The sequence below is a fragment of the Gopherus evgoodei genome, chromosome 4, assembly GCF_007399415.2.
Source record: "Gopherus evgoodei ecotype Sinaloan lineage chromosome 4, rGopEvg1_v1.p, whole genome shotgun sequence".
NCBI lineage: Eukaryota > Metazoa > Chordata > Testudines > Testudinidae > Gopherus > Gopherus evgoodei.
Window position 1 is genome coordinate 125,928,724 of NC_044325.1, and position 26,189 is coordinate 125,954,912.

Here is a 26,189-nt window from a genome sequence, read left to right on the forward strand (position 1 = left end):
GATAGCTACAGTCATCAGTCGCCCCTCCCTCCGTGAGTGTCCATTTCATTCTTTGGCTTTCTGGTACGATTGTCTCAGCTCCTTAAGTTTCAGCACTGTGTTGAGTCCCTGTTGTGGCCCCTGTCCATCATAGCCTTGGAGATTTTGTCAAATGTTTTGGCATTTAATCTTTTGGAACGGAGTTCTGATAGAACAGATTCATCTCCCCATACAGAGATAAGCTTCAGTATCTCCCGTACAGTCCATGCTGGAGCTCTTTTTTGATTCTGGGACTGCATGGTCATCTGTGCTGATTGGTGCTCCACACTGGGCAAACAGGAAATGAAATTCAAAAGTTCTCTGGGCTCTACCTGTCTACCTGGCCAGTGCATCTGAGTTCAGACTGCTGTCCAGAGCGATCACAATGGTGCACTGTGGAATAGCGCCCGGAGACCAATACCGTTGAATTGCGGCCACGCTAACCCTAATCCAATATGGCAATACTGATTTCAGCGCTACTCCCCTCTTCGGGGAGGCGTACAGATATCGGTATTAAAAGCCCTCTATATCGAAATAAAGAGCTTCGTTGTGTGGACAGGTGCAGGGTTAATGCGATTTAATGCTTCTAAATTTGATATAAACTAGTAGTGTTGACCAGGCCAGAGAGAGCAGCAGGTGTCCTCTATTGTTTCCCACTCTTGTTTTCTTGACTAGTTTCTCCTCCACACCAACTTGCTTTTTTTCACTTGTGACCCTGGCTAGCTCAGTTGGCAGCACATCAGACTTTTAATCTGAGGGTCCAGGGTTCAAGTCCCTGGTCAGGTGAAAAACTACTCACAAAGATATTAAACTGTCTTTCTGGAGTCATCTTTGATGTTACTTTTTCTCTCCAGGATTTTCCCTTTCCTCAAAAGGGCCTTTTTGTGTGTGGGTTTGAAGGGGCAACTTCCTGACAGCCCCTATGTCCTTGCAGCCTGGAGGAATAAAGGCCTGTGGGCATACAGCATGTTCCTTCCCTGCACACACACACATACAAACACACAGAATATCCCTAAGGAATTAGAATCACCTGCTGCCTTCCCCTGTCCTGCTGGATCCCCAAACGAGGATACTCTTCAGCATAAACCCATGTCCCCTCTTCTCCCAGTGCCCCTCAATCCCAACCCTCAGTCCCTCCTGTGCACACTGCTCCTCGCTCTCAACCAGAGCCTACTCCTCTTCACCCTTCTCCTCTGTCCCAACCCACAGCCCCCTCCTATTCCCAGCGCCCTTCAATCCCAACCCACGGCTCCCTCCTTCCCTCCAGACCAGGTGCTTCAGACCCCCTCAGGAAGATTTTCTTGCAAGGTTTTGTGTGTGAGTCAGCATGTGGATTTTACAATATGTTGGATTGCTTGGTAAAATAATCACTTTTGGCTGGTGTTAGATTTGCAGTCTCCATGTTATAGGGGCAGGAAAAATAAAGGGTTGTTATCCTTGTGTGAATAGAGGGGAGCACAACTGTGCTTAGCAGACCTCTATTGAGGGACTCACCATCAATTCAGTAGTACTTGCTAGGCAGGGGACATGGATTCCAAAGCCAAGTGGGTTGGGGCCTGGGCTCTAATAGGTAAAATTTAGGTGTTAGGCCAACTTTAGGACAGGGTGGCTGTGGAGGGATGAGTAAGTCCCTAGATAACATAGTGAGTATGGTGCCTTCTTATTTTCCCCCTTTTCCACCCAGGATGGCAGGTGAACTCTACAGAGGCACCTCTGGGCTTGAGTGACTAAGGACAACAGCTGTGAGTGGGGTGCAGAGAGGGGACGGCTCATGTTAAAGGACTTTTGGTTGCTGCACTTATGAACCATAGGGAGAAGGACACTGCCCAGCTTATTTGGGGGTGGGTCTTTCCCTGGTGGTTTATGTTTCTGTGTTGGGGCTGCTGACATGACTTCTGCTAACCCTGGGCTTACATTGCAATGTAGACATACCCTGAGAGGCCATCTATACTGTAATAAAATCCCACTGGCCTGGATGAGCTGATTTGGGGCTCCTGCGGTTGTGGGGCTAAAAACTGCAGTGCAGACGTTTGGGCTCAGACTGGAGTCCAGGCTTGGAGACCCTCACCCCTCATGGGGTCTCAGAGGCTGGGATCAAGCCAAAGTGTCTACACTGTAATGTTGTAACCCTGCAGCATAGGCCCCACAAGCCTGAATCGACTGATCCAGGGTTTGAGAATAGTGGCTTGGATGTGTTAATGGCAGTGTTGAAATAATGCTAGGCTATGTCCACACTGCAGTGAAACACCCACTGCTGTCCTGTGCCAGTGCAGGATCCCAGGGCTAGGGACCTGGGGTGGTAAATTTACAGTGTAGATATCTCTGCTCAGGCTCAATACTGGGCTCTGGACCCCACGAGATTGGGAGAGAGTTTAGCAAGCAAAAAAGGTAAAATGGCAGTGCAGTATTACCATGGACTCATTGGCATTTCTCCATTGGTCTGTCTGCTTTGGGGCAAGGACAATAACACGTCCTGCTGGATTCGTTATTTCAAAGGGCGGTTTAGGATTTTCATTCTCACACACAGTGCACAAAGCTACTTCTCCAGTGCAATGAAACACTCAAAGCTGGCTCATGTCAGATTACCTGGGGTCATGCAGCTTGGGCTGTAAAGTTGCAGTGTATGTGTCTTGGCTCAGGCTCTGTACCCTGGTCTAGGAGCCCAGAAGGTTGGGAGGGAGCTTAGCAAGTGGAAATGGTAAATCCTGGACTCAATGGCATTTCTCCATTGGTCTGTCTGCTTTTGGGCAGGGACAATAACACGTCCTGCTGCATTTGTTATTTCAAAGGGTGGTTTAGGATTTTCATTCTTAGACACTGGGCACAAAGCAGGACTCAACCGTCGGTGTAAACTAAAAGAGCTACCCACAGGTTCTGGCAGCCACAATGAGCCATTTGGTGTGAGAGCTCAGACCTGCCCCTGTCCCAGAGGGAGGGAGTCATCTGTGAGGGGTTTAGAACACTCATCTAGCAGTTCCTAACTCCCAAACTTTCAGTAACTCCATCAGTGCCTGTGAGTGTAACTTAAACCATAAAACAGCCACCCTAGGCTAGACCAAAGGTCTGTCTAGATCCATATTTTGTCCTCTGACAGTAGCCAATACCGGGTACCCCAAACAGGGAGTGAATAAGAGATCACTGGGAGTTGAACCCAGGATCTCCTTTTTTCAAAACAGGCTCTTTGGCTAGCTAAGCCATGGTGCCTCCCTGTGGCTAAAGTGTCATGTCTGCCCAAAACTGACTCCCTGCCTTCCCCATCTGGGCCTGACAAGCTTTGCTTGTGTTTGGATTCTGGAAAGAGGAGCAGGTGAGGTTTTCCTTGCAAGCTGTGTGTGTGTGTGAATCTTTGGCCAGGTCTGCACTACAAAGTTATTTCAGCAGAATTATATTGCTCAGGTGTGTGAAAAACACACAACGCTCCCTCGGTCAGCATCTTGTGGCTGGCGTACACACTGCAATGCCACGTCTGGTGACAAAACTGCCCTGTTTTGGTGACAAAATAAAACCACCTCGACAAGAAGCCTAGAGCTTTTTGCGGAAAACTTAAAGTGACAAATTGACAGTGTAGACACTGCCGTTCATTATATCACCATAACTGGCCTCTGCCAGTATCCCACAATGCCTGCCATGAACTTGCCTGCCCTGCATTCCTGCTACAGAGGCTGGGCTCCTCCCCTTTCATAGCTCTGGGAAGTTCTGACAGCTGAGCCTGCTGCTCTGCTCTGGCAGCCAGGAGCAAATCACTGCCATGGAATGCTGCTTTCTCCTGCACTGAGAACGTAGAGCAGGCGGCAGAAGCTTCCTTATAGTGCAGAGGAGGTGCACTGGCATCAGAACTATGGTATCACCATGACACCCCTTCCCTAAGGCCCCTCACTGACTCCATCCCTTCTCCCTGAGGCCCCCAACCCCACACTGCCCCTTCTCCCTGATGCCTCGTCCTACCCCTCCTCCAAGGCCACACCCACAGAACCCCTCTTCCCCCCAAGACTCCACCCTGTCCACCCTTCTGTTGTTCATCCTTACGGCTTGCAAAAGTGGTGGGGTCATGGCCCTCTATACCCCATGATTCAGCACCCCTGACACAGATCCAGGCAGGTAGCAGTGTGTGTGTGTGTGTGTGTGTGACAGAGACTGCTGTGCTGTGTTGAGCCAGTGAGGGAAACGGGGACTGATGTTGGTGCTGTCCCCCTCCCTCTGCCTCAGGACTGGTTGCTTCCAGAGGCTGTCTGAACTTAGAGACCCACTCACTCTTCTCTAACACACACACTCTCTCTCCCCCCCACACGCAGTCTCTGCCCCATCACACTCACTTCAGTTGAAAAGTGGCTGTCAATGCAGTAGGATGCCCATGGAACGATGGAATAGAGTAATTGCATCATGTGATGCTGTACCAGCCGACAGACATTGCAATCCCTTCCCAAAGCACCCTGCAGCCAGTTGCACAGTGGGATAGCTACCCACAGGGCATTGCTCTCTGTGATGATCCAAGAGTTGCTAGCGTGGATGTGCTTTGCTCACACAAGCCACATAGTATGGACACGCAACAGTGGTTTAATTAAAATGCTTTAACTAAAGCCACATAACTCTGTTGTGTAGACACAGCCTGAGAGTGAGACAAGACCTAGCTCCTATTGACACCAAGGATGCTCAGCCACTGAAACTAAGGAACCACAAGTTCCTCCATAGTTGACAGGACTCAATCCTGAGCAGGGAGCCACCAATGGATTTCTAATCTATTACTTTAATCACTCAGCCACAACTACTTGCTTTATGTAGGTTTCTCACTACACTCTAGTTCTGATCTCACTGAGTGATCATTTCCAATTGTTTAACCAGACCAATTTCCACACCACACTCACTGCTGTGCCGTTGTGTAAGTGTGGCCATGGCTGAACAGCAAGAATTCCTGCCATTTCCCTTCTGGCTGGAGTATGAGGAGAATATGTTTGTGGTTAATGACATTGCTGAGGATTGTTGTCCCTTTCCTGCCTTGATTAATCCTGCCTTCATTCAGACAGTTCCTTTCCTGTCACATCCCCAGTACATCAGTGACTGCTACAGCAGAGGGCAGGTTTTCTCTGGGGCACTGAGCTTTGCCAGGGGGTTGGTGGCTCCTTTCTTTCCTCACCCTGGAGTAAACTCAGCTTTTTATTCCATCCTTGATGTTTCATGGAATAACAACAGCAGCATGAAGAAAGAGGTGATCACAGTGGGTCTTAGAGGAGGGGCAGAGAGGTGCAGCAGTGGGCTGGGCTGGGCAAGGCAGGTAAGGGGAGGTGACAGAGAGGTGTGGGTGGCAGCAGGGCCAACTCCAGGCACCAGCATTCCAAGCTGGTGCTTGGGGCGGCAATCTGCAAGGGGCGGCAGTCTCTGTTGTTTTGCCCCAAGCAGAGCACCGAATTGCTGCCGTTGGTGGGGGTGGGGGCAGTCCGTGTGCCCTTGGGGCGGCAGGCGCATTTCCGCGGTGGTGGCCATTCAGCGCAGCTTCTATGTTTAGAAGCTATGTTTAGCTGTCCGGGGTGACTTCAACTAAACATAGAAGCTGCCACCGAATTGCCACAGCCATGGAAACGCGCCTGCAGCCCTAAGGGCACACGGACTGATCCCGCTGTCCCCGGCAGCAATTCGGTGCACTGCTTGGGATGGTGAAAACTGTAGAGAGAGCCCTGGGTGGCAGGCAGGACAGGTATCATGGGAGAGGCAGAGGGGTGTGGGTGGTGGGCAGGGCAGGTCTCAGGGGAGGGACAGAGAGGTGTGGGTGGCAGGCAGGATGGGTGTCACAAGAGAGGCAGAGAGGTGTGGGTGGTGGGCAGACCTTGGGGCAGAGGGTGTAGAGGCAAGAGCAGCAGGCAAGGAGGCCTCAGGGGAGGAGAGGAGCGAGCAAGAGGCAGACTAGCTTCTAGGGAGCTTCCAGCGCTCATGCCCAGCCTCCCCAAATGCAAGAGTCATGGGCACCTGTTCTCTGGGTCTTCACTAATCAAGCCCCTCTCTGAGCTATGTTGATCGAAGAAGCCCTCCTGTTGACACAGCACTATCTGCACTGGGGTTAGATTGATATAACTCATTGCTTGCAGGGGTGGGGTGTAAATTTTTTTACATCCCTGAGTAATGTAGTTACACCGACTTAATTTTGCAGCATAGACCTGTGCAAAGAATCGCACACACACTTTGGGATCAAAACTTCACCTGCTCCTCTGCTTTATAGAATCCAAACACAAGCAAAGCTTGTCAAGCCCCTGTTGGGGTTGGCAGATAGTCAGGTGTGGGCAGACAGGGCACTTTGAATAACAGCAGGCACGATGGCTTAGCTGGTTAAAGAAGCTGTTTAGCAAACAGGAAATCCTGGATTCAACTCCCAGTGGTGTCTTTTGGGGCACCTGGTATTGGCTACTGTCAGAAGACAAGATTCAGAACTAGATGGACCAGTGGTCTATCCCAGTAGGGCTATTCCTATGGTTTAAATTACACTCACAGGCACTGGTAACAGAGTTACTGAAAGTTTGGGTGTTAAGAGCTGATAGGTCAGTGGTCCAGTCCCCTCAAGGATGACTCCCTCCCTCTGGGACAGAGGCAGGTCTGAGCTCTCACACCAAATGGCTCATTGTGGCTCCCAGAATCTGTGGGCAGCTCACCTAGTTTATGCTGATGGTTGAGACCTACCTTGTGCCCAGTGTCTGAGAATGAAAATCCTAAACCACTCTTTGAAATAACGAATGCAGCAGGATTCTGTCACTGCCCCAAAGCAGACAGACAAAGGGAGAAATGCCAATGAGTCCAGGGTAATACTTCACTGCGGTTTTACCATTTCCACTTGCTAAGCTCCCTCCCAACCTTCTGGGCTCCTAGAGCAGGGTACTGAGCCTCAGCCCAGACACATACACTGCTACTTTACTCCAGACCAAGCTGCATGATCCTGACTAATCCGATACGGGCCAGCCATGGGCAGGGCCAGTGCAAGGAAGTTTCACACCCTAGGCAAAATTTCCACCTTGCACCCCCCCATGTCCCCGCCCTGAGGTGCCCCCCCAAAGCAGCTCCCCCCTCTGCCCTGAGGCACCCCCCTTGTGACAGCTACTCATCCCCTACCCTCCACTCTGAGGCACCCTCCAAAGCCGCAGCTCACTCCTGCTCCACGCAAAAGCATGAGCTGATTGGCGCCGCAAGCCTGAGAGACGGGAGAATTGAAGCAGCCATGGCATGCTCGGGGAGGAGGCGGGGCAGGGGTGACCTGGGGCAGGCAGATCCCCTGTGTGCTGCCTTCCCCCCTTACTTGCGGCAGGCGGCCCTCCCCATGCTCCCCTGCCCCAGCTCCCTCTGCCTAAATGCCAGTGGCGACCGGGGCAGCCAAAGATCCTGCCATCATGGTCGCTGCCAAAGAAAATGGTGCCCCCCAAATCCCCGCACCCTAGGTGACCGCCTAGGTCACCTAAATGGTTGCACCGTCCCTGGCCATGGGTCTTTCATTGCACTGGAGAAGTAGCCTAATGTTATGTCTACACAGTGATTAAAATACCCAGGGATCCTGTCTCAAAGCCCTGGTCAGCTGACTTAGGTTATGGGGTTTGGGCTGCAAGACTATAAAATGACAGTGCAGACATATGGGCTTGAGCCCAACCTCTGAGATCCCATGAGGGATGAGGGTTTCTGAACCCAGGCTTCAGTGTGAACACAAATATCTTCACCACAGGTATTAGCCCCTCAGCTTTATGTCCAGGAGCCCAAGTCAGATGACCCAGGCCAGCCTTGCTGCCATCTTTACCCCAAGAGAGATGGCCTCTAAGGGTACATCTCCATTGCAATGGAAGCCCAAGTGTGGCATGCTGTGCTCAAAGCAGCACCCTGGAAGCTCCATATTCACCACTCTCATATATTGATGGCATGGTTTGTACAAAGTCTGCCTGGTGAGGTATGATTTCAAAAGTCTTCATCTGTTGAACATTAATATCTTGTTGGATTGTGTGTGCTCGCATTGGTTGGGAAGTTATGAAGTTTTGCTCTGTGTGCGTTACTGAGATATGTTATGAGGTTGGGAAATGCCCACCACCAGCCTTTCAAGTGTGACAATGGAGGAGCCAGACTGGCTGCTGGCCCATTGAAGGTATCCACACTCCTAAGGACTATCCCAGGAACCGTGTACAATGCAGGCTACTACGAGATAGCACAGAAACAATGGACACTGCTTGACTCACATGGTACCAAAGGTACTTCCTAGCAAGTTGGCAGAAACTATGAAAGGGAGGTAGAGACATTATGAATCGGCCTCTCCCTGACAACTCAACACTTAGAAACACATCTGGAGGACAAACAATGAACTGAAATAGTTCAGAAATCAGAAGAGAAGAATAATAATACATTCAAATCAAAGTCCCTATGCAGACTAGTATTGGTTTTTCAGCAGAAAATTTTCAGTTCGGGGGATATTGTTTTCTCAGTTAGACTTTGCCAAAGGAAGCAGGGCGAAAATTTTTAAGTTGCCTCCTTCAGAACAGTTTGACCTAGATACTAGCTGTGGTTCACTGTTGTGTGGGTATTTTAATTATTTGGAAAGGTCCCAGGGTGTTTGGGGGAGATTATGAGGCTATTACCTTTTGAGATAAAAACTAAGAAATACAGGACTAGAGAAATTTTTTAGATATCTGGGATTTAGACATTTTATTTAAAGCAAGAGCTGGGTCTGATTTTCTGAGGTTTTAGTTTGCAAGTAGCAACAGTGTTTGATCTGTCATTATGCCAAAGGCGATGGTTGTTTATAAAGGAGGAGTAAAGACTAAATACATCCCATGAGAATAGTATTCAAACCCATGCACGTGGAGCACAATGGATTAGCAGTCCATCATCAACCACTCAGCCACCTCAGCTGAGCTGTGAGGATAGGGAGAGGAGGAGAAGTCTAAGTCCAGCTGTGATAGGGACAATAAGGAGTTTTTAAATACCAAGCGTAAGCAGGGGCTGAATGAGCTCCCCCCCTCGCATCTAGTGAGGACCTTCAGGAAAGACTTCAGGAACAGACCGTGTTTGCACAGATGCACCTACTCTGCCCAGGTATGCAGCATGATGGGGCTGCTTCCCCAAAATGACCAGTTTTGGCTGGTGTTGTGTTACAAATCACTTTAGCACTGAGTGGAATGAAATGTTATTATCCTTCCTGTATGAGTGAAGGGCAGCAGAACATACCTAGTCGGTCCTGATGGAGGGGTAGGTGGGTGAGGAATAGCTTTTATTGGACTGCATAGAAGTGATTGAGGACATCACCCAAAACCAGTAGTCCCCAAACATTTCACACTGTGCCCTCTTATCCATGGCTGAGGCCCCCGGAAGCCATGGTCGAGAACCAGGGCTGGGAGTGGGGCTGTGGCTTGCTGGGGAGAGGGGTGCAGACACAGGTAAGGGGGCCACGGCTGGGCCAGGGGCTCAGGCTCAGGCTGAGGGTAGGGTGGGCGAAGAGCTGAGACAGAGTGGGGCTGAGTGGTGCTTCCTCCCGGCCCTCCACAGGAGCTGGCTCAACCCTGAGATGCCCCCATGAACATTCCTCTGTGCCCCCCTAGGAGCCATGCCCCACATTTTGGGAATCACTCCCCTAAACTGACCCCTAGTCACTAAGCAGGGGCTAGTGATGCCAAAGCCCAGGGACAGGGAGCTGTGCCAGAGTGGAGCCTGCAGGTCACATGCTGGGGGGCTGAAACAGGCTCAGTGCTCTGGAACAGCTCTGAACCAAACCCAGGCAGAGTCTCATCACTGTGACACCGCCCAGGGTATGCTGTTACTGGGAGAAACCTCCTTGCTTTCAGCACGTCCTGGGACTGACCTTGGACCTTTCAGTACCCCTGTTCCATGCCAGAAGCTTCCTGTAGTGAGTCACCTTAGCAGAACACCTGGGAAACCTTACATGCCCCCCGAAAGGAGTCATGCACCTCTAACTTCCACAATCACCAGTGACTCTCAGCCAGCGTTGTAAAACAGAAGGTTTATTAGTGGTCTGGAATAAAGCGTGGGAAAGTTCTTTGTTAGCACAGAAAGCAGTAAGATTCAGCAAAGTCCATGGGCAGGACATTAGCACAGCAAGGGAGGGGTGTGGCAGTGACATCACAAAGGCCTTTTGCAGGACCTCACGCTATTGATCAAAGGTGGTGGGGAGGTGGTGACCTCACAGAGAGATGCTGACATCAGCCAATCAGGACAAGGGCGAGGGGCCAGGGAAACCTCAGAAACCCCTGTGGCTTTGCTTCAGCAAGTCTCCTTTTCCAGGTCTCTCTTTGAGGACTGAGAGAGTATTCGGGATCACGTACGTGAGCGCCAGGAGTGGCCTCTTTCGAATTTTCTCCTTCCCTTTTCCTGATTTTACTAGAAAAGAGCCGTCCCTGTTTAGAAGGTAAGAGCCTCCTCGAGGTTTGAAACCTGTTCAGTCTGATCCATCTGGTGACAGTTGAATTCTAGACATGGAAAACATGAGCTTAAGGAGGCAGAATTTTATTCCTCACCTGGGATTTTGTCCCATAGAATCACTGGGACATTAGGGTTTGTCCTTTTGGTTTCACCTTTTCCTCCATCTATCCCTCCCTCCTTTCTCTTCGTCTCTTGCTTCTTTTGTCCTTTCATCTATTCCCCTCCCAACACCAGGAGATGTGTGTGTCTGTGATGCGGGAGAGTGCTCTGCAGCTCACTCTGTGGGAGGTCCACCCAAAAATGTGGGGCTGAAATAGTGCTCGGGCAGTGATCCCCACCAGTGACCTGGGCCATCCTTTGGGCTCTCTGGTGAGAACCCTCAGCCTCCCATCCTCAGTCTCTACCCTGACTGGCTGAGCAGGAGGTTATTGACAGGGAGGAGACTCAGATCCTTGTTGTTCTTTCTTAAGACTAAGGAAATAAGTAATAACTAGTCACATGTTTGATGAATTTTGCTGCTTCTCTGCATTAATTGTCTCTGAGCAGTTCATGATTCTCTCTAACATTGCAGTTCTCTTCAAATACTTGCTGAATAATTACTGTGCACTGTTGTTAGCCTGGAGCTCATCTGAGAGCACTTTATTCAGGTCATTCAATGTATGAAATTCAAGATCTGATGGTCAGTTTGAAAATCAGGGCTCTTGGATCCTAGTCACAACTCTGCCACTGACTGGCTGTGTGACCTAAGACAAGTCAATTCTCCTTTCTCAGCCTTAGCTTCTCCCTCTTTCAAGTAGGGATGATAATGATCCGCTCCTACCTCAACACACACACACTGTCTCTCCCCACACACAAACAGTCTCCACACTGCAGTTGAAAAGCAGCTGGCAATCTAGTAGGATGCCCATGGAACAATGGGATAGAAAAACCTGCATCACTGGAAGTACAGCTGTGAAGACACCACACACCAGCCTTCCCTAGGTGGCAAGAATCAAACCTCCACAGAAAGATCCCTATGGTGTCATAGCCCAGCTCCCTCAGCCACAACCACTTAACACAGGGTCCTTTCTACACTATGGTTCTGTTCTCATTGAAGGGTCATTTCCAATTGTTTGCTCAGATCAGCTTCCCCAGCACACGCAATGCTGTGCAGCTCTGTAAGTGTGGCCATGGCTGAACAGCAAGAATTCCTGCCCATTTCCCTACTGACTGGAGCATGGTTAGAAAGTGTTTGTGGTTAATGATGTTGCTGAAGATTGTTCATTCCCTGCCTTGAGAATTCAGACAGCCTCTTTCCCAACATATTTCCAGCACATCGGTCCTTGGCTGAGGTCTTGTGGGAAGTGGAAAACATCCCATGTTTGGTGCTGCCAAGAGGATCGTGCAGAGCTGAGACGTCCCTGGGCTTGGATCAAAGGGGGAGTTGGATGGAATTTATCACACAACCCTCCCTTCTCCTCAGAGCCCCATGGGGAGAATCTAGAGAAGGGGGAGTCATTCCTCACCTGCGCTCCCAGAAGAGCTGCTAGGACTCCTTCCTGCCAGCTATTCATTCCTGGATTCATCCTCAGCTCCTGGGATCTTTCTGCTCTAAAGGCTCCAGAGCCCTGGGGTGGGGAGGGCGTCACTGCACAGTCTGAAATACAAGGTAGGTTTCTGGAATTGAAGGAAGGAACAGAAAATGGAGAGGAAAGAAACAGAGAGAAAATGTCTCATCTTTCTCCCCTTCCACTCCCAGCAAGAAATGTTGTCAAGGACCAGCGTTAGGGGAAATGGTGCCCGGGGCAAAACTTGTACTTTGGCACTTCCCCATTGCCCCTGGACGATCCCCCTCCCCCTTTACTTCTAGCTCCTGCACTCCCAACCCTTGCGCCTCCTTCACCCCTGTCTCCTGTCCCCTCCTGTGCCCTAACCCCTACACTGTATCCCCTTTGCCCTTAACTCCCGCACTCCCCTCCTGTGCCTCCAGCCACTGCCCCTCTCCTGCACCTCCTTCACCCTAACCCCTGCACCCCTCTTGTGCCTCCAACCATTGCCCCACTCCTGCACCCCCTTCACCCTAACCCCTGCTCCCCTCCTGTGCCTCCAGCCATTGCCCCTCTCCTGCACCCCCTTCACCCTTAACCCCTGCACCCACGTGGAGACACTAACCTGTGTGCATGGAGCAGCTGGCATTATTGCCCGCTCCTCCCTGGAAAGCTGCTCCTCCGGGCACCCATAGCAGCTGCAGGAGCAGGGTGGAGGGGCAAGAAGCGACATCATCTGAGTTCTCTGCATCCAGGTCACTTTCCTCAGCCAGGCTGCATAAGGGGAGGGCAGAGAGCAGCAGCTTCTGATGCTCCCCTCACAGCACAGCCCAGGTGGGGACAGTGATCAGGATGCATGGAGCACATAGTGTTGCTCCTTGCTCCCTCCCAACCCTCTATGGGGCCATGGAGAAGTACTGAGGCAGAGGAGAGCAGTGAGCACCTTTGCACTGCCACACGGTGCCCTTTGACCCACTGAAGCCCTGGGCAGCTGCCGGGGGGCCCCACCCCTAAGGCCGGCCAGGCTCTCCAGTACGAACAGCAGAGAACACAGGGAGACTGACCACACACTAAGCACTGGTAGCATGGGCAGCTCATAATGGAGGCTCAGGGGGGCTCAGCCTCCACAGATCTTGTGCCACCAAGGGGGCAGTGGGTCCCATGACTAGGGGCCCCAGCCAAATTGGGCTTCCCCAGAAAAGTCTCCCCCATGTCAGCCTCAGGGCTGGAGGAGCTCTCACTTCCTGCTAGGGGGCTCCTCCTGTCCTTTCCCTGACAGGTGACTGAGTGTTTAAGATAATGGGTTGCTAATCCACTGTTCTCTGCATGAATGGGTTCAAATCCCATCCTCACTGGATGCTTTTAGTCTTCACGCCTCCTTTGTAGACAACCATCTCCCCCTTTGGTACAATGACAGATCAAACAATGGTGCTTCCTGCAAAAAAAAAAAAATCTGAGAAACTCAGACACGCTTGCTGCTTTGAAAAAAAAGTCTAAATCCCAGATTTCTAAATAAATAAATCTCTAGTCCTGTATTTCTTAGTTTTTATCTCAAAAGGTAACATCCTCATCATCTCCCCCAGACACCCTGGAACAACCCCAAATAATTAAAATACTCCCATCCTGGGCAAGGCCACAACAGTGAACCACAGCTAGTGTCTAGGCAAAGCTGTTCTGAAGGAGGCAACTGAAACATTTTCTCTCTGCTTCCCTTGGCAAGGTCTGACTGGGAAAACAAAATTCCCTAAACTGAAAATTTTCTGCTGAAAAACCAATACTAGTCTGTTTGGGGAATTTGGTTTGAATATATTATTATTATTCTCTTCTGATTTCTGAATCAGTTCGGTTCAGTCTTTGTCCTCCAGATGTTTTTCCAGCTGTTGAGTTGTGGGGGAGAGAGGTCAAGTCATAATGTCTCTTCCCCTCTTTCATAGTTTCTTCTGACTTGCTAGGAAGCTTCTTTGCTATGACGTGAGTCAAGCAGTGTCCATTGTCTCTGTGCTATCTCGGAGAAGCCTGCATTGTACATGGTTCCTGGGATAGTCCTTGGAAGTGTGGATACCTTCAATGGGCCAGCAGCGAGTCTGGCTCCTCCCTTCTCGCACCTGAAAGGCTGGTGGTGGTGGGCATTTCCCAACCTCATAACATATCTCAGTAACGCACACAGAGCAAAACTTCATAACTTCCCAACCAATTCTAGCACACACAATCCAACACAATATTAATGTTCAACAGATCAAGACTTTTAAAATAACCCTGGTGTAGATAGCACTGTGTCAACAGAAGGGCTTCTCCCATCAACATAGCTTGGGGAGATGCAGGCTTAGTGAAGACCCAGCAAATAGGTGGCCCACGACTCTTGCATTAGGGTGGTTGGATATGAGCGCTGGAAGCTCCCCAGAAGTGGAGCAATCATCGGTACCCAAACCCTAGCATGGCTCCCCCACTCCAACTCGTGTTGCTTGCTCTCCACCCTTGTTCCCATTTGGCCACTTCCTGCCTCCTCTCTGCCTCTTTCTCTGATAACTGTTGGTCTACCTTTTGCTTGCTCCTCTCCTCCCCTGAGGCCTCCTTGACTGCTGCTCTTGCCTCTACACCCTCTGCTCCAAGGTCTGCCCACCACCCACACCTCTCTGCCCCTCCCGTGACACCCATCCTGCCTGCCACCTGCACCTCTCTGGCTGTCCCCTGAGATCTGCCCTGCCCACCACCCACACCTCTCTGTCCCTCCCCTGAGACCTGCCCTGCCCACCTCCCACACCTCTCTGTCCCCTCCCCTGAGACCTGCCCTATCCACCGCCCACACCCCTCTGCTTCTCCCTTGAGACCCACACTGCCCACTGCTCACACCCTCTCTGCCCCTCCGCTGAGACCACTTTTCCCTTTTGAAATAACATTATTTCCTTTAAAAAACAAGGATTCCTTGTGGCCCCTTAGAGACTAACAAATTTATTTGGGCATAAGCTTTGGTGGGCTAAAATGCACTTAATCAGATGCCTGGAGTGGACAATAGAGTAGGCAGGTACAAATGCACAGCATATGAAAAGATGGAAGTTGCCTTACAGAGTGGGGGGGGGGTCAGTGCTAATGAGGCCAATTCACTTAGGGTGGCTGTGGCCCATTTCCAACAGTTAACAAGACTGGGACCAGTAGACCAGAGAGCTGGGGTTGATTTAGCATGCTGTCGCCATCAGCTGGTCAGAGTAACCAAGGTGGGAAGGTGAAATTTAGGATTCTCCCACCAGGGGGAGGTGCTGTTGGACTCATCTAGTGGGGGAAAGTCTGAAAAAGCTTCTCAGCTCCCAGAGAGGGAGAAGACAAGCTGGTGCCACACACACATTTTCACAGGGGATCAGGCCCCCTGGGGAAAAACTCAAAAGAAGCCCAGGCCCAGAAGTGTCAGAGAAAGGAATCACTGTTTGCCTTAAGAGGTGGGAGAGGGAAACCTGCAGGTCCTTAAATTCCTCCAGCGCCTGATAGAACCATTTGTGGGGAAGGGCTGGGGAAGCTGAGGAGGACAAGGAGAAGGGAAAAAGGGCTTGCAGCTGTTTTGCAACCACCATTCTCCCAGCAGAAGGGTCTAGGGGGTTCAGCACTTTGGCTGCTAGTTGAAGACACAGAACTCACAAGATGGCAAAGCTCAGAGCCCTGTTACACAGAGTCAGAATGTGATCAGCTCATAGTGGGGGGAAGAAACACCCCTCTCTTGGTCTTTATGCCAGAGCTCCTATCAGCTCAGTGTCCTTCCTGCAAGAGCGGGCTGCTGAGAGGGTTGCAATGGCATAAATGAAAGCAGAGGAAGATTGTTCCTCCTGGGTTTTCTTTGTGTTGCTCTGTGATCGTGCTGGAGGAAGCATCATTTGAGTTTGTCTCAGTGGCTTGAGTTGGGCTCAAGTTGTGACCCTGAGCACAGGGGTTCCTGAAGTCTCTGCTCTTAGCCCCTCAGGGAGTGACCAGTGGAGCTGCTTCAGATATTGGAGAGAAAGTAGCCTAAGAAAGTGTAGCATAAGTGAAAAGAAAAGCACTCTTGTCAGCTCCCTGGTGGTCTAGTGGTTAGGCTTTGACACTTCTGCTTCCAAGGCCTGAGTTCAGCCCCCAGTCAGGGCAAAGTGGTCTTATATAAAAAAATTTTCAGTTATTTTTCACTGGCAATTTAAACAAATCCATTGTTTTTCTGGTTTTCCCTTTCTTCTACATGATGTTAGGAAGGGCTTGGGAGACCATATAAAAATTAAAGCTTCCCATTGCCTAGTAACAGAATATGGGCATGTTTCCACTATGCACCTCAAAGTCCAGGCTGCATGCCCTATTACACAAACAGGCATGTGCGAATTATTGCCCCCTTGCTGGCTAGCCTAACCAACCTTCTAATAACAGTAATAGACATTCAGGTTGACCCAAGAGGAATATTTTTTCCAATTTTCTTGCTGAAACAAAATTAAAAAAAACATTTTGCTTCAACCAAAATATTTCAGCAAATAAAATATTCATCCAAAAAACTTTCATCCCACACTATATATCAGTCTTTGGAAATAACCATCCTGGAGAAACTGATCATTAGCCACGTCCATTCCTGAGGTCTAGCTACTGAAGTGTTCTAAACATGGACAATGGGCCTATCACCTATTGCCCACTGGTTACTACCTTGCTCAGGTAGCTACAGATGAAAGGAAATGTGCTTTAGTGGCAGACCTACTTCTAGCCCTCTTCCTAACTAGGGGTGTTTGTTTCACATTGCATGTAAAAATACAATGACTGAAAGTTAGGTAATGTAACACCAATATTTAAAAAGGGCTCTAGAGCTGATCCCAGCAATTACAGACCAGTAAGACTAACATCAGTACTAGGCAAATTAGTCAAAACAATAGTTAAGAATAAAATTGTCAGACACATAGAAAAACATAAACTTTTGAACAATAGTCAACATGGTTTCTATGAAGGGAAATCATGTCTTACTAATCTATTAGAGTTCTTTGGAGGGGTCAACAAACATGTGGACAAGGGGGATCCAGTGGACATAGTGTACTGAGATTTCCAGGAAGCCTTTGACAAGGTCCCACACCAAAGGCTCTTACATAAATTAAGCTGTCATGGAATAAAAGGGAAGGTCCTTTAATGGATTGAGAACTGGTTAAAAGACAAGGAACAAAGGGTAGGAATTAATGGTAAATTCTCAGAATGGAGAGGGGTAACTAGTGGTGTTCCCTAAGGGTCAGTTCTCGGACCAATCCTATTCAACTTATTCATAAATGATCTGGAGAAAGGGGTAAACAGTGAGGTGGCAAACTTTGCAGATGATACTAGACTGCTCAAGATAGTTAAGAGCAAAGCAGACTGTGAAGAACTTCAAAAAGATCTCACAAAACTAAGTGATTGGGCAACAAAATGGCAAATGAAATTTAATGTGGATAAATGTAAAGTAATGCATATTGGAAAAAATAACTCCAACTATACATACAATATGATGGGACTAATTTAGCTACAATGAGTCAGGGAATAGATCTTGGAGTCATCGTGGATAGTTCTCTGAAGATGTACGCACAGAGTGCAGAGGCAGTCAAAAAAGCAAACAAGATGTTAGGAATCATTAAAAAGGGGCTAGAGAATAAGACTAAGAATATATTATTGCGCTTATATAAATCCATGGTATGCCCACATCTCGAATACTGTGTACAGATGTGGTCTCCTCATCTCAAAAAAGATATACTGGCACTAGAAAAGATTCAGAAAAGGGCTTCTAAAATGATTAGGGATTTGGAGAGGGTCCCATATGAGGAAAGATTAAAGAGGCTAGGACTCTTCAGCTTGGAAAAGAGGAGCCTAAGGGGTGATATGATAGAGGTATATAAAATCATGAGTGATGTTGAGAAAGTGGATAAGGAAAAATTATTTACTTATTCCCATAATACAAGAACTAGGGATCACTAAATGAAATTAATAGGCAGCAGGTTTAAAACAAATAAAAGGAAGTTCTTCTTCACGCAGTGCACAGTCAACTTGTGGAACTCCTTGCCTGAGGAGTTGTGAAGGCTAGGGCTATAACAGCGATTAAAAGGGAACTGGATAAATTCATGGTGGTTAAGTCCATAAATGGCTATAGCCAGGATGGGTAAGGAATGGTGTCCCTAGCCTCTGTTTGTCAGAGAGTGGAGATGGATGGCAGGAGAGAGATCACTTGATCACTGCCTGTTAGGTTCACTCCCTCTGGGGCACCTGGCATTGGCCACTGTCGCTAGACAGGATACTGGCTTAGATGGACCTTTGATCTAATCCGGTACAGCTGTTCTTATCTAGCTCTTGTTTTGTCAGCTCTGTACTCTCAGGAAGCCGACAAAGTGCTGAACCCTGCTTCTCTCAGGCCACCGGGAGCATGGGGATTGCACACCAGCTGCAAGCCCTTCTTTCCTCTCCTTGTCCTCCTCAGCTACCCCAGACCCTTTCCCACCAATGGTTTCATCAGATGCTGGAGGGACCTAAGGATCTGCAGGTTTCCCTCACCCATCTCTTAAGGCAAACAGTGATTCCCTTCTCTGACACATCTGAGGCCACATTTCCTTTGAGGAGCTTCTACCCAGGGGATCTGATATTCTGCAAAAATGTGTGTGTGGCTTGGGGGGAACCGGTTTATCTGTCCCATCTCTAAAATCCAGGAAGCCTTTTTTGACTCTTCTCCAGGATGTGAGTCAAACAGCATCTCCCTCTTGTGGGAGAACACTAAATTGGGTTTTAGCCCACCAAAGCTTATGCCTGAATAAATTTGTTGGTCTCTAAGGTGCCACAAGGAGTCCTCATTTTTTTAAGGCAATAATGTTATTTCAAAAGGGAAAAGTGGTGCTGTGTGTTGAAAGACTGGCTTAGACGTTTCTTCTTGTTATTTTCTGATTCCTCACACCCAGACTCTGCCTATCCAGGAAAGGAGGGGAAATGTGATCATCAGTCAATAGATTTCTCTGACATGAAAAAGGAACCTGAGGCTGTTTGTAGTTAGCTCAAAAAAAAAAAAGCAAGGGGAAAACTGCTGGCTGGGAGGTAAATATGCAGGACAAAGGGTTGGGATTCTTCTCTGCTCAGATTTGTTATGGAGCTGGCAGTCTCCTAAATGATGGTCTATTCCTTTCCTTTTTCCGGCTAAGCCTCTCCTTTTAACTTAAAGCTCCATGAAAGGAAAAAAAATAACAAGGAAAAAAGCATAGAAACTATGGATGTAGTTGAGAAAGGACTTGGAGTGATAAGAGAACAAAGGAAAGAAAGCAGCAACATTTCTACCGGGTTTTGAACCAAGGACCTTTTGTGTGTTACACAAACGTTAGAACCACTACACTACAGAAACCAGCAACTGTCAATTTTGGGGCCCTCTTCTCAGGCTTTCTCAGTGGCTGCTACACCAGCTGATTTGCCTTTGAAGAACAGGAGAACAAAGGGCATCAAGAACTTATGTTTTTTGGATGAATCAAGAAAAGAGAGTAGCATTGTCCCCCTCGCGTAGCCCCTGTTCAATTCCAGGTCAGAAAGAAAAACTCTTCTGCAAGAATAGCCAAAAAATATTGTGTTTCACTTTACTTCATAAGTACAGTTGTGTGGCAATTAAATGATGACCCTAAAGTTTCATAAAAGCAAAGAACATTAAACAAAATAGCGTGGGAAATACGGATGTATTTGAGGAACAGGCTTGGAATGAAGAAAGACAAAAAATGATTGGTCGAGAGAACAGGCGCTGTTTCCCCCTGGTTTGGAACTTCTCTCACAGCTACTGGAATAGAAAAGCTAAGCAAATGCTGTTCTACTGTTGCAAAGGAGATTGAAGTGAGGCCATTTTCTCCAGATAAAAGAAAATGGTCATGTCAGGAGTGGGATTTGAAACCACGTCTCTATGCAGAGACCAGAACACACAAGAGATAGTAAAAAAAGTGTTTTAAAAACTAGCACTTTAGACCAGTCCACCATCTTAACACTACAAAGAATGCAACTTATCAACCCTAGTTTTCATTAATAGTTGATGAACTCTTTAGGGAGGTTAAGATGGCACATCTCTTTCAACTCCTAGAGACCTTCTACAGCACAGGTGATTTTTAGACACACTCACCCAGACCTAAAGTTACACGTTTCCTGGAGCTCCATGAGTTCTGAGGTGTTGTAATCTACCTGCTCGCGTTTTAAGTGAACAATAGATGGTTGCTGGCATTCTGAGAAAGTAATGGTGAACCTCAAAATCCTGTCCTGGGAGCCAGATAGTTAAGCAACCAGCACTCACAACCTCTACTATGATAGAATCTTGTCTGGCAACAACTCACTTATCAATAGTGGGGCGTGAAATCCTCATTTCTTTGTTGTTCTATCACTGTAGTCACCACTTTCCTGTTGCTTGTCTGTATAATCTCTGTCTGGTTCTGTGATTGTTTCAGTCTGCTGTATAATTAATTTGTTGGGTGTAAACCAATTAAGGTGGTGAAGTATAATTGGTTAGATAATCATGTTACAGTATGTTGGGATGGGTTAATTACATTTCAGTAAAATGATTGGTTAAGGTAGAGCTAAGCAGAACTCAAGTTTTACTATATAGTCTGCAGTCAGTCAGGAAATAAGGGGGGAATGGGAAGGGGGATGGGGAATTGGAATTATGTTTTGCTAAGGGGGGAATAGGAATAGGGAATGGGAACAGGGACACAGGCAGGCTCTGTGATGTCAGAGCTGGGAAGGGGGATACTGAAGAAGGAAATTGGAATAATTGCTTGTTTGAAGTTTACCACAATAAACATCAAATTGTTTGCACCTTTGAACTTCGTGTATTGCTGCTCTCTGGTCACAGGAGAAGGACCAGAGAATGGGAGGGTGATGGGATAAACCCTCTAACAAGTACGTCTTTCAGGGTGTGAAAAACCCCAGAACCAGTATAATTAAGTTGACCTGACCCATGGTTAGATAGTGCTAAATCGAAGGAAAGATCCTTCTGCCAATGCAGCTATTACAGGGATGGAAAACCCCTTCTCTCACTGTAGCAACTGTCTTTTCCACAGTAGCATTTTAAGTGTAGACAACCTCACAGTGAGACCAGATCTGGCTCTAGTTTGGCTCCATGGATGCTCAGGCACTAAGACAACAGCAATGACAGCACACTAATGCTTCTGTAGTTGGCAGGATTTGAACCTACATAGGGAGGCCCCAATGGATTGCTAGTCTATTGCCTTAACCACTTGGCTACAACTACTTGACACACAGCTATTTTATTACACAATGATTCTGTTCTCACAAAATTGTCACTTCAAATGGCTCAGACCAGCTTCCCCAGCACACTTACGGCTGTGCATTAGTGCGTGTCGATGGCTGAACAGCAAGAGATCCTGCCCATTTCCCTTCCAGCTGGAGCATGATTAGAGTGTGTTTGTGGCTAACGACATTGCTGTAGATTGTTGTTCATTTTCCACTCTGACAATTCAGACAGTCCCGTTCCTATTCGAATCATCACCATATCATTCCAATAGCAGGGGGCAGGATTTCTCTGGGGCACTGAAATATTTCAGGGGGCTGATGTGTGAGCTCAGCTTTGCATTCCACCCTTGATGTTTCATGGACTAACAGCAGCATAAAGAAAGAGCTGAGCCAATAACTCCTGTCAGAGGTGAAAGTGGCCACGTCCCCGCTGTCTGACCATCGCCATTGCAGGAGAGAAGCTTTCAATGGAATTGAATGCATGGCTCAAACAAGAGACACAGGGTGATTTTGCTGTTCATGGATCTGTGCAAAGGAAATTGTGTCTCTGTGTGAAACTGAGGAGGGAAATGAAAAGTCCACATATGGCCCAATGCCTTAAGGAATGTGGGTGAAGGACTCAGGCTGAGAAATTATTTAACAGGAATTTGTATCAATGTGTTGCCTTGATTAAAAGCTATGGCTGTAAGGCGGCCACTGTTGTTAGTACTTGAACCTGCATGGAGACACCCGAGTGGGTGTCAAGTCCATTACCTTAACGAGGGGTAGTTGATTATTTTATCAAGATCCAAATTTCTTGGTCAAGGTCTAGTCAATGTCTAGATGCCAAAGAAAATAATACACTGATGATAATAAGAAGTATATAGAAATATTTTGCAGTCACTATGGGCATAACTAGGATGATTTTTTCATGTTTCACTCTTTATATCTGACACCACCACTGCCTTTCCCTTTAGTCTTCTAGTTTACCAAGGTTAAAACTAAACATCTCTTCAGATACCAGGGAGTGTTTTCCTGCTAGCTACACAGGGACTTGATGTAGCTGCTTTCAATCCTCCGGCTCTGCTGGGATAGGTAGCATTTCAGGCTGTCGCTGAACTGAAGAAGGGAGATCATTTTTTGACAGGTTATGCCTCCTCTTAAAGGTGTTTGTGTGGCTGGCAGCCGTGGTTCCCAGGTCTCTCCTGAGGGAAGAAAGTTTCTGTGAAAAATACTAAAACTTTTAACAGAGAGGAGGGAAAGGCGATGGTCACATGATGGGGCCAGTATGTACCACAACATGGTTCTTTTATGTGGGATGACTCTGAACACTGACTGATCTCCACTCCCTTGGATTTGAAGAGATGTTTAGTTGTACACTTGGGAACCTATAAGGCTGAAGCAATTTTAAGGATGGTGACAACGATTGAAGAATTATTTAATGTTGTAAAAATTGTTAAAAACACTTAGTTTAAACTTGAACTGCCTGTTATTAAAGGCTGGATTCCCCATGTCAGTTCCATAAGCTCTGCTAGAAACACCCTGGGTTCTCTCCTGCCTCAGTGGGAACTGAAGGGAATCATCCCCTGCTGCCCTTGGCTCCAGGCTGGTTTTTCTGGGGAGGGGGCATGGAATTGGTTTGTTTGCTGTTGAGAAGGGAACCAGGCCAGTTCTCAGGGAATGAGAACTCCCAGCATCTTCCCAGCCCAACCCAGGCTGCTGCCCTGTTCCAGCCTCTGTTCCCCTGGGAGCCCGGCATGTTTGACTCTAGAGCAGGCCCAGAGCAGCAGCTGAAGCAGAGGACAGCCTGGGCTGGGCAGATGCTAGGAGCAGAGCACTAGAGGCCTCTACTGGCTCCCTCCTCAGCAGCAAACAATCAGTCCCCACCCGCACCCTGGGACAGCAGCCTGGAGCCAAGGGCAGTGCCAAGTGGGGATTTCTCTTTTTCCTCTTCCTGGGGGGAGCAGGGACCTGGGGGTGTTTCTAGCAGGGCAGTTGGAACTGAATTTGGAACCAGCTTTTAATAACAGGCAGCTCAAGTTCAGACTAATTTTGTTACAATTTTCCTTACAATGTAAAATAATTCAAAAGTAAACAGGCAGGAATGATTGGAACTCTTTTCTCACGGGCATAGAAAGAAACGGCTTTTTGGCTTTTCATGACACTGGAGTCAGGTTCGTTCACTGTGCAGAATCAATGTGCTCAGAAGCCTGTTGTGTTTCATTTCTTAGGTTCCTTTGCCATCATGTGGCTATTTCCTTCCCCTCTTTTCTGTCCAAAGCGCAGATCCCAATTCCTCCAGGGAGTGGAAGACATCTTCCTTCTTTCCTTCCTGAACAGCCCCCTTCCTTGGAGAGCCCTTTGCTGGGGTCTGGGTGGGGAACAGCCATTTCTGAGGATTAATTTCATACCGTATTTGGTGTTGATATATAGATTTTACAGCCAGACTAGATCACTGTGTAACTCTGCTCTGACCTGATTCAGAACAGAGTCCAGAGAATTTTACCCAGTGACTCCTACACCCACCCCAAGATCTTCTGGCTGAACGAAGAGGGTTCATTCAGAAAGTCATCGTGTTTGGATGTGAAGGTGTGAAATGATGGGGAAATCGGCCCCTCTTTCAAGTTTTAATGTTGTAACTTCTACATCTAGACCGGGGTGACCAACCTGAGCCTGAGAAGGAGCCAGAATTTCCCAGTGTCACTGCCAAACATGCACCTTTGTATGCAACTGCTGAGTCAGTTGTGAACCTTCCCATCATTATCCCTTTGAAATGATGATGATGATGGATGCTTGGCTCTATATCCCAGTGTGCCCTGGACATCTACAGGCTGCATCAGCCAATCCAACCATTCGGCACTTGCAGATGGACACCTCTGTATTGTGCCTGATTCTTGTACAGCTATGAAAGGCTGGTAGATGCTGATACTTTCCCCTCTTTTTAACCAGCACTAATATCAGGCCAGGCCAGGGCTGGGAAGAGAGAGAGAGCAGCAGGTTTCCCCCATTGTTTCCCACTCGCTTTTTCTTTGCTAATTTCTTGTCTGCATCAACTTGCTCTTTTCCTTTGTGAGCCTGGCTGGCTCAGTTGGTAGTGCATCAGACTCTTAATCGGAGGGTTCAAGTCTCTGGTTAGGTGATAAACTACTCACCAAGATCTTCAAAGTCTGTCTTTCTGGAGTCCTCTTTGATGTTACTTTTTCTCTCGAGGATTTTGCCTTTCCTAAGAAGGGCCTTCTTGTGTGGGGGTTTGAAAGGGCAACTTCCTGACATCCCCTATGTCCTTACAGCCTGGAGGAATAAAGGCCTCTGGGCATACAGCATGTTCCTCCCCTGCACGCACACACACACACACACACACACACACACACACACACACACACACACACACACACACACACACACACACACACACACACACATAAACATAGAATATCCCTAAGGAATGAGAATCACCTGCTGCCTTCCCCTGTCCTCCTAGATCCCCAAATGACAACGCTCTTCAGCCCAAACCCAAGTCCTCTCTATTCCCAGTGCCCCTTAGTCCCAACCCATAGGCCCTCCTATGCACACTGCTCCTCACTCCCAACCAGAGCCTACTCCTCTTCACCTTTCTCCTGTGTCCCAACCCACAGCCCCCTCCTATTCCCAGTGCCCCTTAGTCCCAACCCACAGCCCCCTCCTATTCCCAGTGACCCTCAATCCCAACCCACGGCTCCCTCCTTCCCTCCAGCACCAGGTGCTTCAGACTCCCTCAGGAAGATTTTCTTGCAAGGTTTCGTTTATGAGTCTGCATGTGGATTTTACAGTATGTTGGAAATATTTTGGATTGCTTGCCAAAATGATCACATTTGGCTGGTGTTGGATTCCCAGTTTCCTTGTTATTGGGGCAGGAGAAATAAAGGGTTGTTATCCTGTTGTGTGAAGCGAGGGCAGCAAAATTGTGCTCGGCAGACCCCGATTGAGGGACTTACCCTCAATTCAATAGCACTTGCTAGGCAGGAGACATGGGTTCCAAAGCCAAGTGGGCCGGGGCGTGGGTCCTAATACTAAAATTTAGGGGTTACAGCAACTTTAGGACAGGGTGGCTGTGGAGGAGTGATTGAGTCCCTAGACAACATAGTGAGTATGGTGCCTTCTTATTTTCTCCCTTTTCCACCCAGGATGGCAGGTGAACTCTACAGAGGCACCTCTGGGCTTGCATTGACTAAGCACAACAGCTGTGAGAGGGGTGCAGAGAGGGTATGGCTCATGTTAAAGGACTTTTGGTTGCTGGACTTACGAACCGTAGGGAAAGGACACTGCTCAGCTTATTTGGGGGTGGGTCTTTCCCTCGTGGTTTATGTTTATGTGTTGGGGCTCTGACATGACTTCTGCTATCCCTGGGCTTAAATTTCAGTGTAGACATACCCTGAGAGGCCATCTATACTGTGATAAAATCCCGCTGGGCTGGGTGATCTGATTTGGGCTCCTGGAGCCCAAGCTCAGAGACCCTCACCACTTGTGGGGTCTCGGAGGCTGGGTTCAAGCCCAAGTATCTACACTGTAATTTTATAACCCTGTAGCACAAGCCCCACAAGCCTGAATCAACTGACCCAGGGTTTGAGAATAGTGGCTTGGTTGTGTTAATGGCAGTGTCGACATAATGCTAGGCTATGTCCACACTGCAATGAAACACCCTGGGCTGCCCCATGCCAGCTCAGACTCCCGGAGCTTGGGCTCTGGGGTGGCAAATTTGCAGTGTAGACATCTTGGCTCAGGCTCAATACCGGGCTCTGGACCCCACGAGGTTGGGAGGGAGTTTAGCAAGCAAAAAAGGTAAAATGGCAGTGGAGTATTACCATGAACTCATTGGCATTTCTCCATTGGTCTATCTGCTTTGGAGCAGGAACAATAACACGTCCTGCTGCATTTGTTATTTCAAAGGGCGGTTTAGGATTTTCATTCTCACACATGGTACATGAAGCAGGACTCAACCCTCGGTGGAAACTAAACAAGCTGCCCACAGATTCTGGCAGCCACAATGAGCCATTTGGTGTGAGAACCCAGACCTGCCTCTATCCCAGAGGGAGG

At 48.3% G+C, this 26,189-nt stretch overlaps 1 protein-coding gene and 2 non-coding genes across 3 annotated transcripts in view; 1 reads left to right on the forward strand and 2 right to left on the reverse strand.

Annotated features, from left to right (window-relative positions):
* The window catches only part of LOC115650666 (zinc finger protein 501-like), a 1,041,190-nt gene that overhangs the window by 489,299 nt on the left and 525,702 nt on the right, over window positions 1–26,189 (reverse strand). The gene's annotated exons all lie outside the window — the stretch shown is intronic.
* Window positions 732–804, forward strand: TRNAK-UUU. Its single transcript has one exon. It is a non-coding gene; the product is annotated as a tRNA-Lys (tRNA).
* Window positions 21,054–21,135, reverse strand: TRNAA-AGC. Its single transcript has one exon. It is a non-coding gene; the product is annotated as a tRNA-Ala (tRNA).